A 12,586-nucleotide genomic window follows, 5' to 3' on the forward strand; every position below is an offset into this window, starting at 1 on the left:
TGCAGGTACGCCTGGGCCAGATCAATCTTAGTGAAGTGTTTCCCTCCAGATAGCGAGGCGAAAATATCTTCAATCCGCGGAAGCGGATATTGTACAGTGTGAAAGATTGGGTTCACTGTCACCTTAAAGTCCCCACAGATGCGAACCTTCTTTGGTTCCCCAGGCGTATTACTCAACGACCTCTTCATTACAGGAACGATGGGTGTAGCCCACTCGCTCCAGTCCACTTTGGACAGTACTCCTGAACGTTCCAAACCTTCCAGCTCTGCTTCGACGGCTGGGCGGATCGCATAAGGTACCAGTCTGGCCTTAAAAAACTTTGGGCTTGCATTTTCCTCTATTTTGATCGTCGCTGTTATGCCTTTTAGTGTTCCGAGTCCCTCCTGGAACACTTCTTGTGCGTCAGTTAGCATTTTTGACAGTCGTCCAGGTGTGATGTCGTCATCCTTTTTGGCATCTACAGTCAGTGCTTGTATGGAATGCCAATCTAGCTGTATCTTCCGGATCCATTCATGTCCTAGTAGTGGTGGTCCTCCATCTGGCAATACATATAGGTCCATTTTTGGTGTTTCCTTGCCGTTATATATAACGTTCACCCTTATTTTTCCTTTGGGGTAGACTTTTTGCCCTGTGTACGTCTTCAAGACAATCTCTGTATCTGTCAAAAGTATATGTGAGAATAGCCGCTTGTAGTCCCTTCGGTTTATGACTGTTAGGGCTGATCCTGTGTCCAATCCCATTTTCACTTGGGCTCCGGCTATCTTGAGCATGACCCAGGTAGTTTGGTGATCCTCCGTTTTGATCACATTATGTAGTTTCAGACAACTCAGCTCCTTGCTTCCAGAGTCTGTATCACTTTTCTGTTCGTCTGCACTACTCTCCGTCACCTTATGTGCCTTCTTGTACTTCTCCTGTGGGGATTTCATGCTGCTGGTTTTCTTTTCCGACCTGCAGACTCTTGCTATGTGTCCTACTTTTCCACACTGTGTGCACACTTGGTCCTTGAACCAGCAATCCTTATGGTCGTGTGTTGTTCTGCCGCAGCGATAGCACTTCACTGTTCCGTATGACATTTCATTTGTGCCATATTCTTGCGGTCTCCGTTGTATCTCTGCCGCGCCCCGTGCTGCTGCTTCGTGTGATACTGCCATGCTGAAAGCCTTGTCCAGCGTAAGATCCTTTTCTGATAGAAGCCGTTTCTGGGTTCCTTCACTTTGAAGCCCACACACAAACTTGTCCCTTAAAGTATCTGCTAGTCCCGTTCCGAACTGGCAGTGTTTCGATAACTTGTGCAGTTCCGTTAAAAACTCAGCATTACTTTCATCTTTATGCTGGTTCCTTTTGTGAAACTTAAATCTTTCCGCTATCAGCAGCGGTGTGGGGTCTAAGTGGTCCTGTAGGATTGACACTATGTTTTCAAAATCCTTTTCCACTGGCTTCTCTGGGGTTACTAGGTTTCGCAGTCAGCCATACGTTTTTGCACCCATTGAATTCAACAATACCAGCGCTTTCCTGTCATCTGGCACTTCATTCGCCTTGCAGTACACTTCTATGCGTTCGACATATGTCGTCCAATCTTCGACTTCATTGTCGAACGCTGTGACACTGCCACTCTTCGGCATCCCTGGGTGTGGTTAGACTGGCTCAAAATGGCATCTCCTGCGCTCTCCCTTCTTCTCCGCTGCGGCTCAAAATGGCGTCTCCCGCACTTTCCTTTCTTCCCCGCTGACGCTGCTCGGCCCTTGAACACCGGCTACGCTCTGCTCTCTCTCGTTGACGCCGCTCGGTCCTGAACACCGGCTGCGCCCTGTGCGCTCTACCCTCTCTCTTCTCCCATCGACGCTGCTCGGCCTTTATCTGTGCCGTCGGTCGGCTCTAGCCGTCACTGTCCGGGAAGGGTCTGCGCCGTACCTGTTGCCAGCCCATTTTGCTGGACCACCGTGACTGGAGAACCAAGCCCAGCTCTCAACAGCCTCCCCTGCGATGCTCAAGTCTCCGCTGGATGGTCGACGCCCGTGCTTCTGGACTCGGCCTTCTTCTTTCACTGTTCTCCAGGAGCAAATCCCTGGGAGGTGATGCAGAGTTGCAGGTAGGTTTGAATCTTCTCGTCGCCAATGTTAGATCCGTGTATCTTGATGTTGTGTGTCCTTCAATAATTAGACAAGAGACTGCAGGGAACAATCAACAGGTGTTTACTGGATGAGGGTTACTCTAAAACTAAGTGTACAGATCCCTACTCAGGGTTATATACAGGTGTGGTCACTGCCGGTACTACAGTATACAGGAGCTGTAAAAAGTAGTTCTCCCCTTAAAGGTACATACATTACAACTTGGGTCTTCCATTGTGTTACACCCAAACTCTAGACTCTTCGGAAGCAAGTCTTTGCTTTTCAATAGGGTCTTAGTTTCTTGGTCAATATTCCTTTCCCATTTCAAAGCCTGTGGTGTTTTATACTTTGTTTAACAACTGATCTTATCTCAGAAGCCTGTATTTCTGTTCACAGCCTTGTCTGCTGAGACTTGTGTCTTTTATTAATAATATTAGAAATCTGTTCATGGTATCGTGTATTTCTCTGAATCATGGCTATTCCTTCACAAACCCACGCTATTTTCCCTTGATTTACCTTGAAAAACTGCCCAGAGGGCTTTGCAGGCCAATTAAGGGAAAGCCGGTGACAGAGAACGTCAACGTATGACGTTTCATCTGTCAAAAATTTTTGACAGATGAATTGTCACCGTTTGACAGCTTTGAGAAGCTGTCAAACACTGACATTCTCTGTTGTTTGGTGAGTTCTTGTACTCGAGGCTCAACAAACCTATTTCCAGAGCAAAAATCAGATGGCTGTTGCATCAGAAAATGCAGCAGCCATTCTGTCATCTCTGCCGTGGAGGTGCCGGAGCCTTCGGATCCTCAACGATTGAAGCCTGTAGGAAGAAACAAAGGTAAGGAAACTTTTTCTAACACTTTTCACTCACCTCACATACTTACCTCTCCATACATGCACCCATCACTCACCTCCACAGTGCACTTTTGGACCCCTCTCACCCCTGCAGACCCACTGCTCGCCTTGCTGACCCTGGCAGGGTTTCCCAACGTTGGGAAGCCCGCACCTCTGCTGGAAAAATGGGGATAATCCTCCTAACTGCCTGTTAACTACCTGTTAACAGGCAGTTAAGTGGCTGTAATCCCCTTCCCACCTCCAGGAGACGGGACCCAGCGTGGGTCGGGTACCCACCTCCTGGGAAGATGGTTACCCGCCCCCAGATTCTGCCATTTTCCCGGCAGTCCTGCTTCCAAACCCGCCTCCCCAGGGCTGACAAAATCGGTCCCTAAGGGTCTGAAGTAGAGTTGCCAACTTTGATTGGATATATTCCTGAAGGTTGCATTACATGATGTTCCGCCTCCCACTGTCCCGCCCCTATGCTCCCACCTTTGGTCGCCCAACATGTCCATCCTCAGGCACACCACCTTCCCATGGCCAATTGGAAAGTGGACAGACTCTTCATGACTCAACTGATGATTCTTGACACTATAACAAGCCTTTACTCCCAACTCCTAGGTCGCGATTTTGCCGGCACTCAGAGGGCGGGTTTGGAGGCAGGTCCACTGTCAAAATCAAAATGATTGACAGCAGATTGGGAGCCCGCTATGAACCTGCCTCCATGTAAGTTTCCAAAGTGTCGGGTCTGCGATCACTGAACAGACCCGACACCAAGTGACAGGGGAGGCATTTAAGATAGTTAAATGCTTGTTAAATGCCTGTTAACAACTATTTTGCCAGCCTATTTCCATTTTGCCAACTTTTTCAGGAGATTCCCATTGCTCGGGGATCATGTCAGGTAAGTTTGTCGGGTTCTCTATGTCTCCCCAATGCTGTGAATAGGTGACAGCTGCAAAAGTGGTATAAAAGCTACCATTTCACAGCTGTTCACTTTCCAATGTCAGAAGCTTGAGCCTTCAAGATTTGGAAGACACTTTGGTGAGCTGCATGCAGTTTGGAAGTGTTTGGAGTAAACTCTCTATCCACTGTCACCTCCTTGGAGCAAGCTTTCTCACCATTGGCAGATCGCTTCTGTCATCTCAACTTCAGCTGCCATCTATTCCAGCAACATCGGTGCCCTTGAAAAAATCTCACCTTGGTCCTCTGAATCCCTCCACGATCAGCCCTAACACCAACATCACCAGGCACACCAACATCACCAACAACAACAACAACCTTTTCCGCAATCACCTGATGCTGCACAGGACAGAGGGCATCAGCACCCGACCACATTGCTGCCCGGGAGGCCAGGGATGGCCTCACCATGACCAGATGTACTTCATTTGACACTGTACAACGTGGCTGCCACATGATGCGCCAGGTTGACACCACCCCACACCAGCACCATAAAGCATTCCTACAATGACCAAGCCATTCCTTTCACACTCATCATCATTGGGAGGGGGGTGGATGTTATGTCTCAACATTCACTGGAACTCACTAAGACACTTCCAAGGGTGCACACAGATCTGTCCAATAAGTGACAACACATTAACAGAAACTTTACATGAACATTGCATAAAACACCCAAGTGCCTACACTTGTGTGTTGGTAGTTGGTATGCTTGCCTAGGATGAGGGTGAGTGTGAGGGGTGGCTAGTGAGATGGGGAAGTGATAATGTAGATAGAGAGGGATGGGTGGAGGTACAAGGTAAGTTGGTGTGAGTAAGGATGTGCAGGAGTAGGGTAGGGAAGGCAGAGTGATGGGGATGTGATGAGTGGCACAGCAGGATGAGGTTGCGTGTGGCTTTGCAGTAACGTCTCGTGATCTGCTGGGATCATTGAAAGGTTTGTGCCACTGCAGCCAGGTCCTCCTGACGACATCCCTGCTTGTGTCCTCCTGTGCAATGTGCAACCAGGCTGCGTTGGTGTCCTGGGGAGGTCTCTTCCGCCCATTGGAAGGGAAGAGAACCTCCCTGCGTGCTCTGACTCCCTCCATAAGCATATGGAGGGAGTCATGGGAGAGCCTGGGTGCAACCGTGCACCTCTGTGCAGTGATTGCCAGTGTTTGCAGCACTTCAATGCTGCAGAACACTGACAGCACAAATGTCAAAATGAATGTGCATGTGGTCCCTTTAAGGAAACCGGCTGATGACGCGTCATCAAATGACGTCATCAGATCTGCTTCCTTTTAATTGGCTGGGAACCTCGCAGGGCGGGCTTAACAAGCCTAATTAACGTAAAATCCTTTTCACAGAGCGGCTGGAGCTGGGAGCGGGAGCGGGAGCAGGAGCGGGAGCGGGACCGGGACCGGGACCCACCAATGACCTCTCCCGCCGCGATCCCACCTCCGCTGGCGAAATCACTGCCCTATATATTTTTTAAACTAATAAACAAAAGTGTTCAAAGATAATGAAAAAAAAACACACCATTTGTTTTCATGCCCCTGTGATTTTTCTCCCGATTTCTCGCAGCAGTGTGTCCAGGAGATTAATCTTCAATTCCTGGAGACTACGGGGCAATCCTGGAGAGTTGGCAACCCAAGTCCTAAATGGAATGAGTTTAGGGCAGTCCCAATCTGGTTCTCATGGTCACAGATCCAAAGCACAAAACTGCGCACAATTTGTCACTAATTGGAACTGAATTACAACTGAATTGGCAATCGCGCTTTGAGAGCTCACACAGTTGGGAATTGTCGGAGGTGGATTGTCACACTGGCACAATAGGAGGTTCTCTCCTAAAGTTGAGGTCGAGGCACATTCTTGGGGCAGAGTGGTGGGAGTTCTACGCTGCATCTAACTGGAGGGCTGGAGGAAGTTGCAGAGATAAGGAGGGGCGAGGCCATGGAGGGGTTTGAAAACAAGAATGAGAATTTTAAAATAGAGGCTTTGCCGGACCAGCAGCCAAGTAGATCAGAGAGCACAGGGGTGATGGGTGAACAGGATTTGTTGCGAGGTAGGATACGGGCAGCAGTTTTGGATGAGCTCAAGTTTGCGGAGGGTGCAAGGTAGGTGTTACGTCCATGTAATAATAAGAAAAGGACTGCAGAGAACGGTACAACAGGTGTTTACTCAACGTGGTTCTAACTGCAACTGAAACAACAGATTACTACTCAGCGTTATATACAGGTGTGGTCACTGCCGGTACTACAGTATACATGAGCTGTAGAAAGTAGTTCCCCCCTTAAAGGTACATACATTACAATTCCTCCCCTTTTAGATTAACAGTACCATAACACTCATTTAACAATTAAATATCAAACTAATTACAATTAACACTTTTAACATGCAACATTAGCTGAAAATAGTCTATTTATAAATTCAGTCTTTGGGGAGGCTTCCTGATCCTTTCTGGATAGCGCCTTTCCCAAGTGTCTTGCTCTTGGTGCGGAGGCGATTCTGGCCCCCTGTCGTCGGTTGGTTCATCAACTTCCGATGCTACTGTTTCTGGGGTAGATGCTACCTGTACGTCGGGTTCATCACCAGGTACGTATGGGCGAGGCATGGGGTTGACTTGTTCCTGTGACTCTAGGATCTGGTCAGCATGGCGTCTCACGATGCTCTCCCCAACGTCCACTGTGTACATTAGTGGGCCCTGCCGTGTGCATATCGTTCCTGGCTGCCATTTTTCTGTTCGGTAGTCGCGGGCCAAGACTGGTTGCCCTACATTGAAGCTTCTCATGGATGTGCTGGAATTGCTTACTCTCAACATCTCTTCGTACATTTGGTCTGAGCAAATCCAGGCGAGATCTTAACCTTCGGTTAAAGAACATCATGGCTGGGGCCTGGTTGGTGACTGCATGTGTCACATTCCGGTAGGCGAACAGGAAATTGTCTACCTTGTGCTGCAGCGGAATGTTGTCATTGTACATAGCCTTTATTGCCTTCTTAAAGGTTTGTACGAACCTCGCAGCCAATACATTTGTGGCTGGATGATACGGGGCGGATGTGTAATGCCTTACCCCATTCTTTTTCAAGAACCTCCGGAACTCTTCGGACACAAATTGTGGTCCGTTGTCGGAGCAAATCTGTTCTGGCAAGCCATTCCTGGCAAAAATGGTCCGTAGGACTGCAATAGTATTCTCCCTGGTGGTGGAGGACATTTTGATGACCTCAGGCCATTTCGAGTGCGCATCCACGGCTATTAAAAACATTGAGTCCATGAATGGACCAGCAAAATCAATATGCACCCGTTGCCATGGAGATGAGGGCCACTCCCATGGGTGTAGAGGGGCCTGTGGTGGTGCATTTTGGACTTTCTGGCATCCTGAGCAGCTCTTGGTCAGGTCCTCGATTTGTTTATCGATTCCCGGCCACCACACATAAGCCCTGGCTAGGCTTTTCATTTTTACCCCTCCCAGATGACCTTCATGAAGCTCATTGAGCACTCTCTCCCTTAACTTGGGTGGAATTACTACTCTGGATCCACACATCAAGGTCCCCCGGCACACTGACAGCTTTTTTCTCCTTGTTGAGACTGCTGGCAACAGTGAGTCGCCATATGCTGGCCATCCCTTCACCGTCAAATCATATACCCGAGACAGTGTCGGGTCATTTCGGGTTTCCTTTTCGATACAAGCGTTAGTTACCGGTAGGTATTCAACTATAGCCGAATGGAATATTTCGACAGGATCCACTGCGGGTGCTTCCTCCGCAGTAGGCAGTGGCAGGTGTGACAGCCCATCAGCATTTCCATGCTTTTCGTGCCCTTATACTCAATCTCATAGTGGTGCGCCCCTAGAAAAAGTGACCATCTTTGTAGTCGTTGCGCAGTCATCACCGGAACGCCCTTCTTCGGATTAAAAATGGAGACAAGAGGCTGGTGATCAGTCAGCAAGGTGAATTTCTGCCCGTGCAGATAGTGATTGAACTTTTTCACTCCCCACACTAGGCTGAGTGCCTCCCTGTCAATCTGGGCGTAGTTACGCTCGGCTGAGGTTAGTGATCGTGACGCAAAGGTTATTGGCCTCTCTGAGCCGTCCGAGAATTTGTGCGACAGCACCGCTCCAATGCCGTAGGGTGATGCATCACAAGCCAACCGAATTGGTATCGCTGGGTTGTAATGGGACAATACCTCTTTCAATGTGATTAGTGTTTTGCTCTTCTGGAAAGCTCATCTACATTCGTCATTCCACTTCCATGGCACCCCAGTTTGCAGTAGGGTGTTCAGTGGGTGTAGTATTGCAGACAAATTTGGCAAGAACTTATGGTAGTAGTTTACCAGCCCGAGGAACGACCTCAGTTGTGACACATTTTCCGGTGCTGGAGCCTTGACTGCTGCCTCAATCTTCTCTGGGGACTTATGTAACCCCTCTTTATCGATAACGTGGCCACAATACGAGATCTGTTTTCTAAAAAACTCGCATTTGGGGCGGTTAGCTCGGAGCCCATATTCCTGCAATCTAGTGAGCACCTGCTCCAGGTTGGCAAGGTGATCACTGTCATTTTCGCCCGTGACCAGGATGTCGTCCAAATAACACTGGGTCCCTGGGATCCCTTGCAGAACTTGTTCCATTGCCCTCTGCCAAATAGCCGGAGCTGATGCTACCCCGAATACCAGCCGGTTGTATTGGTAGAGCCCTTTATGGGTGTTGATTGTGAGGTATTTTTTTGATGCTTCTTCTACCTCCATTTGCAGATACGCCTGGGCCAGATCAATCTTAGTGAAGCATTTCCCTCCAGATAGCGAGGCGAAAATATCTTCAATCCACGGAAGTGGATATTGTACGGTGTGAAGGACCGGGTTCACTGTTACCTTAAAGTCCCCACAGATGCGAACCTTCCTTGGTTCCCCAGGCGTGCTGCTCAACGAATTTTTCATCACAGGGACGATGGGTGTAGCCCACTCGCTCCAGTCTACCTTGGACAGTACACCTGAACGTTCCAGACTCTCCAGCTCTGCTTCGACGGCTGGGTGGATCTGGCCTTAAAAAATTTGGGGCTTGCGTTTTCTTCAATTTTAATCGTCGCTGTCATGCCTTTTAGTGTTCCGAGTCCTTGCTGGAACACTTCTTTCGTGTCAGTTAGGATCTTTGACAGTCGCCCAGGTGTGACGTCGTCATCCTTTTTGTCAGCCACAGTCAGTGCCTGTATGGAATGCCAATCCAGTTGTATTTTCCGGATCCATTCACGTCCCAGTAATGGTGGTCCTCCATCTTGCAATACATACAGGTCTAGTTTTGGTGTTTCCTTATCGTTATATATAACGGTCACCCTTATTTTCCCTTTGGGGTAGACTTTTTGCCCCGTGTACGTCTTCAAAATAATTTTTGTGTCTCTCAAGGGTATGTGTGAGAATATCCGCTCGTAGTCCCGTCGGTTTATGACTGTTAGAGCTGATCCTGTGTCCAATTCCACCTTTACCTGGACTCCTGTTATCTTGAGAGTGACCCAAATGGTTCGGTGATCCTCCATTGTGATCACATTATGTAGTTTCAGACAACTCATTTCCCTGCTTTCGGAGTCGTTATCACTCTTTTGTTCGTCTGAACTATTCTCCGTTATCTTATGTACCTTCTTGTACTTCCCTTTGGTCGGTTTCTTGTTGCTGGTTTTCTTTCCCGACCTGCAGACTCGTGCTATGTGTTCTACTTTTCCACACTGTCTGCACACTTTGTCTTTCAACCAGCAATCATTCTGGTCGTGTGTTGTTCTGCCGCAGCGATAGCACTTCTCTGTTCCATATGACATTTCGTTTGTGCCATATTCTTGCGGTCTCTGTTGTATCTCTGCAGCGCCCGATGCTGCTGCTTCATATGATACCGCAATGCTGAAAGCCTTGTCCAGCGTAAGATCCTTTTCTAATGGAAGCCGTTTCTGGGTTCCTTCACTTTGAAGCCCACACGCAAACTTGTCCCTTAAAGTATCTGCTAGTCCCGTTCCAAACTGGCAGTGTTTCGATAGCTTGCGCAGTTCCGTTAAATACTCAGCATTACTTTCATCTTTATGCTGGTTCCTTTTGTGAAACTTAAATCTTTCTGCTATCAGCAGCGGTGTAGGGTTTAAGTGGTCCTGTAGGATTGACACTATGTTTTCAAAATCCTTTTCTACTGGCTTCTCTGGGGTTACTAGGTTTCGGAGTAAGCTATACATTTTTGCACCCATTGAATTCAACAATACCAGCGCTTTCTTGTCATCTGGCACTTCATTCGCCTTGCAGTATACTTCTATGCGTTCGACATATGTCATCCAATCTTCGACTTCATTGTCGAACGCTGTGATACTGCCACTCTTTGGCATTTTTGGGTGTGGTTAGACTGGCTTAAAATGGCGTCTCCCGCGCTTTCCTTTCTTCCCCGCTGCGGCTTAAAATGGCGTCTCCCGCGCTGCTGCCAACGCCGCTCTCAGCGGTCCTCGTGGCAAATGGCGACGCCCTGTGGGTTTCGTGCACTGCTCCTGCGCTGCTGCCAACGCCGCTCTCTGCAGTCCTCATGGCAATAGCAGCACCTCGCGTTGTCCTGCGCGCCTCTCTCCTCCGCTGACGCTGCTCGGCCCTTGAACACCGGCTGCGCTCTGCTTTCTCTCGCCTCTCTCCCCCGTTGACGCCGCTCGGTCCTGAACACCGGCTGCGCCCTGTGCGCTCTGCCCTCTCTCTCTCCCCCATCGACACTGCTCGGCCTTTTTCTGTGCCGCTCGGTCGGGCTCTAGCCCGTCGCTGTCCGGGAAGGGTCTGCGCAGTACCTGTTGCCAGCCTGTTTCGCTGGACCACCGTGACTGGAAAGCCAAGCCTGGCTCTCGACAGCCTCCCCTGCGATGCTCAAATCTCCGCTGGATGACTGGGCGGTTGCCCGTGGTCGACGCCCGTGCTTCTGGACTCGACCTTCTTCCACGGTTCTCCAGGAGCGAATCCCTGGGAGGTGATGCAGAGTTGCAGGTAGGTTCGAACTTGCTCGTCGCCACTGTTACGTCTGTGTAATAATAAGAAAAGGACTGCAGTGAACGGTACAGCAGGTGTTTACTCAACGTGGTTCAAACTGCAACTGACACAACAGATTACTACTCAGCATTATATACAGGTGTGGTCACTGCCGGTACTACAGTATACATGAGCTGTAGAAAGTAGTTCCCCCCTTAAAGGTACATACATTACAGTAGGAGGCTGGCAAAAGGCTGGAGAAGATAGCAGAGGTAGAATGGGGCAAGGTCTTGGAGGTAGTTAGTTATCCAGACGGCCAGGGTATTACTCTGACAGGCATTTATAATCACCAGTGAAGTGGATTACAATAGACCTCATTGTTACGTCCGTGTGTAATTGAGACACGGACTGCAGGAGTTGGTTATAACAGGTGTTTACTGAATGGAGACAAAACTGGAACTGCTATACAAAGTTACTACACAGGCTTATATGCAGGGGTGGTCACTACTGGTACTGCAGTATACAGGGGCTGCAGAATATAGTTCCTTCTTCAAAGTACATACACTACAATTCCTCCCCTTTTAGCTAAAGAGTACATAACATTCGATTAATAATTAAATAACATATTTACAATTACGGTTGCTGTATACATTAGCTGAAGTTAAGCAATTATAAATTCAGTCTTTGAGGAGGCTTCCTGATTCTGTCCGGATAACGCCTCTTTGGGGTATCAGGTTCTTCTGGCAAAGTTGATTCGGGATCAAAGTCGTTGTTTGGTTCGTCTGCTTCCAATATCACCGATTCTGAGGTAGATGCAATTGGTACTTTGGTTTCATCACCAGGTGTATCGGATCGTGGTGTGGATTTGAAGTTTTCCAGTGACTCTAGAAACTGGTCAGCATGGCGTCTTACAATGCTCTCTCCAACGTCCACGGTATACATTAGAGGTCCTTGCCGTGTGCAGATCGTTCCTGGCTGCCATTTCTCTGTGCGGTAGTCCCGGGCCAAAACTGGTTGACCTATCTTAAAACTCCTGGTCGGCCTTTCATTCATATTCTGAAACTGCCTGTTCTCCACATCTCTTCTGATGTTTGGCTTAACCAAATCCAAGCGGCATCTTAGTCTTCGATTGAAGAACATCATGGCTGGAGTTTGGTTGGTAACCGCATGTGTCGCATTCCGGTAGGCAAACAAGAAGTTATCCACCTTGTGTTGTAGGGGTATGTCTTCATTACACATTGCCTTGATAGCCTTCTTGAATGTTTGAACGAACCTCTCAGCCAATCCATTGGTGGCTGGATGATATGGGGCGGATGTGTAATGCTTAACACCATTGTTCTTTAAGAACCTCCCGAACTCTTCAGACACAAACTGTGGTCCATTGTCGGAGCAAATCTGTTCAGGCAGCCCATTTCTGGTGAATATGGTTCGTAAGACTGTGATAGTTTTTTCTGTGGTGGTTGAGGACATTTTTATTACCTCTGGCCACTTTGAATGTGCATCCACCGCAATTAAAAACATCAAGTCCATAGATGGACCAGCAAAATCAATGTGCACCCTTTGCCATGGAGATGAGGGCCACTCCCATGGATGTAGAGGGGCTTGTGGTGGGGCGTTTTGGACCTTCTGGCATCCTGTACAGCTCTTGGTCATCTCTTCGATTTCTCTATCGATTCCCGGCCACCACACAGACGCTCTGGCTAAGTTCTTCATTTTTACCCCTCCCAGATGACCTTCATGAAGCTCATTGA

This window comes from Somniosus microcephalus, chromosome 13, assembly GCF_052327205.1.
Source record: "Somniosus microcephalus isolate GS21.2 chromosome 13, FLI_Smic_1.0, whole genome shotgun sequence".
NCBI lineage: Eukaryota > Metazoa > Chordata > Chondrichthyes > Squaliformes > Somniosidae > Somniosus > Somniosus microcephalus.